At 39.3% G+C, this 2,777-nt stretch overlaps 1 long non-coding RNA gene across 1 annotated transcript; it reads right to left on the reverse strand.

Annotated features, from left to right (window-relative positions):
• Positions 1-325: 325 nt before the first annotated feature.
• Positions 326-1,671, reverse strand: LOC120323594. The gene is made up of 3 exons (XR_005564217.1): positions 1,626-1,671; positions 739-874; positions 326-392 (listed from the first exon to the last, which is right to left on the reverse strand). It is a non-coding gene; the product is annotated as an uncharacterized LOC120323594 (long non-coding RNA).
• Between the last annotated feature and the right edge of the window lie 1,106 nt (positions 1,672-2,777).

Consider the following 2,777-nt stretch of genomic DNA (forward strand, 5'->3'; position numbering starts at 1 on the left):
CTAGACAACTAGAGAGGTGCACTTAAAGTAATTCCCTCCACAATAATCAAGGGAAAAAAGTGGAAAATTTCTTTCCATGAGTTTTGTTTTTGTAAGATTGTAGTACTAAACCCACTTCAGTAGCTGTTAATTTGTTATCAGACTAGCAGAATAAAGTAGTAAAAGTGTTTAATTAAGAAATGTGAATCAATATTTTAGGACTGATAATTGAGAGGATTTAAAATAATGAGCAAAAATAAAAACACCAAGTCATAAAAGATAAGACCGAGCAGGATGATTTTAATAAAGGACACTATTATAGTCTTCTGGTTTTCATCTAATTGCATCTGGTTTCAATCCTAGAGGTTTTCACTGTAGTAATACATTAGATTGTGTATCATGGCCATAAAAATCTGTCAAAGAAAAGATTTCCTCTCATGGTGTAAGATAACAGAATAATATTACATCTATAAATATTATAATCAGTCAAAAGTAATAATTTTAACATTTGTTCTTCTACTGTAAATTCCCATCTGTCATTTAATAGGCATGAATGGCAAATCTTGTAAGGAGCTGAGCAAGAGATTATTCACTTTTGGTAGTGAATTTTGCCTGCATACACTCCTTTGGTTTGGTTTACCAAAAATAGTAGTGCTAGTGGAGCTACTCTGAAACCTCCCCTGCAGCACACACACATTTGCACTAAGAAAAACAACTATAAAATGTTAACACTAACAGGTTAATATTAGCAAAACTCACCTTTGCTGCATAAAGTTTAAGAGTCTCTCAGACATTTCATATGGACTCCAGAATGAGGTGTTGAATTCCTTCAGCTATTTTCCCCATACTTTTGCACAGTCTTTCCACAATCATAAGGCTGTTTTTACTCGAAACCCTTTAGGAAGGAAAATCTTGCCAATATTTGTAGGTATTCCTGTAGCATATGGGGAATGGTCATATGCAATGACTTAAAGATTTGCCTTTTTTTATAACTCCTGCAGTTTTACTCTAGAAGAACCATCAGTGTGCCTGAACATATAAAAAACATCTTTCATTTTAATGTAGGGACAGAGAAATCCTTTGACAACATCTCAGCACCTGGAGGAACTGACAGGAAAGATGGGGAGAGACTATTTTGAAGGACCTGGAGTGACAGGACAGGGGGAATGGCTTCCCCCTGAAGAAATTCTTCCCTGTGAGGGTGGGGAGGCCCTGGCACAGGTTGCCCAGAGAAGCTGTGGCTGCCCCTGGATCCCTGGAAGTGTCCAAGGCCAGGTTGGAGGGGGCTTGGAGCAACCTGGGCTGGTGGAAGGTGTCCCTGCCCATGGCAGGGGGTGGGACTGGATGAGCATTGAAGTCCCTTCCAATCCAAACCATTCTGTGATTCTATGAAAGCCCACCAGGTCCCTCCTGGCTGCAGAAGCAAGGCAGATCTAAGTATTTGCATATTTGGAACCACAAACTTACTGTCCTAATCCAAATCTGACAAGCACAGAGCTACTAAAGAGTTACACACCCAAACATGTGCCTGGCGTCATATTTAATTTCCTTTTCTTTGCCAGCCAAGTACCTCCACTTTACCACCTTCATCCCTTTCTAAATCAATCAATCACAGTGTCTTGCCAGTGCCCCAGTGTAGCACTCACAGTTCAGAAGTTCCTCAAGATCTTGGCTCAAAAGTGAGCAGGTTTTAGTCTGGCTCCTTTTTCTGTTTGTTTAATAATTCATTTCCACTGTATACGAACTGGAAAAATAAAAATATTTAGTAAGAAAAAGGAAGGAGCTGGAACCTTGAAGTGTGAGCATAGTCACTGTACTGAGCCCTAATGAATACCCAAGGCAATAAAGAGCTTAATACCTAACAAGAAAGTACTAAAATATTCACTTTATAGGACTAATCCACTGATATGCAATTCATTAATTATCTCCATTTGATCTTTTCATACACTGTAATGGACTGCAGATGGAATGTCACAGTAAGACACACAGGACAGAAGGAACCTGTGCCCCATCCCCACCTTGTCCCCCAGCCCAGAGCACTGAGTGCCATGTCCAGTCCTTCCTTGGACATCTCCAGGGATGGGGACTCCAAACCTCCCTGGGCGGCCCCTTCCAGTGCCTGACCACCCTTTCTGTTGTTAATGTTAAGCACACACAGGTATAAAGACAATCTCTGTTTTTCTCAGTAATTTTGACAACTCACACTATTATTTCAGAGCACAGTTGAAGCAATTCAAAAGAAATCTCTACACATCAGCTGGAAACAGTCTGAGCAGAGTGATTTCAGAAAGCTCTGTAAGTACTTTTATTTTGTGGTAATGAGCAGAAATGTGGGTCTCGAAGTCTTAATACTAAAAAAAAAAGGAAGAAAGAATTTCCTTCTGTATGTAAGTATCATTTTAAACTACATAGTGATGGTCTAAAGTGAGCAACACCTCGCAAAGGTCTCATGGTGTAACAATATCAAAAATATTGATGATATGACCTGCAAATCACTAAAAGACCAAGTTCCCTTGAGGAATGTACAAAGAATGCTACAACTACCTGTCACTGGATCAGCTTTGTTACTCTATTCCTGTTCTTTGAACTCGAAATTTTTTGCATAACATTTAAGATTGCCACTCTTAATAACAGGGCTAAAAAGCAGCACACCCACCCTCCAACATGATGCAACAGCATCAGCTGTAAATTAGCACAAAAAGCTACAACACAGCTAAAAAGTGACCTTTTTATTTAACTTTCAAATTTAAAAGTTCATTTGCCTTTACACTTCCTGAATGGAGGCAAAGCTCTGTTCT

Source organism: Pipra filicauda, unplaced genomic scaffold (genome assembly GCF_003945595.2).
Source record: "Pipra filicauda isolate LSUMZ 115617 unplaced genomic scaffold, ASM394559v2 scaffold296_size2174093_pilon, whole genome shotgun sequence".
NCBI lineage: Eukaryota > Metazoa > Chordata > Aves > Passeriformes > Pipridae > Pipra > Pipra filicauda.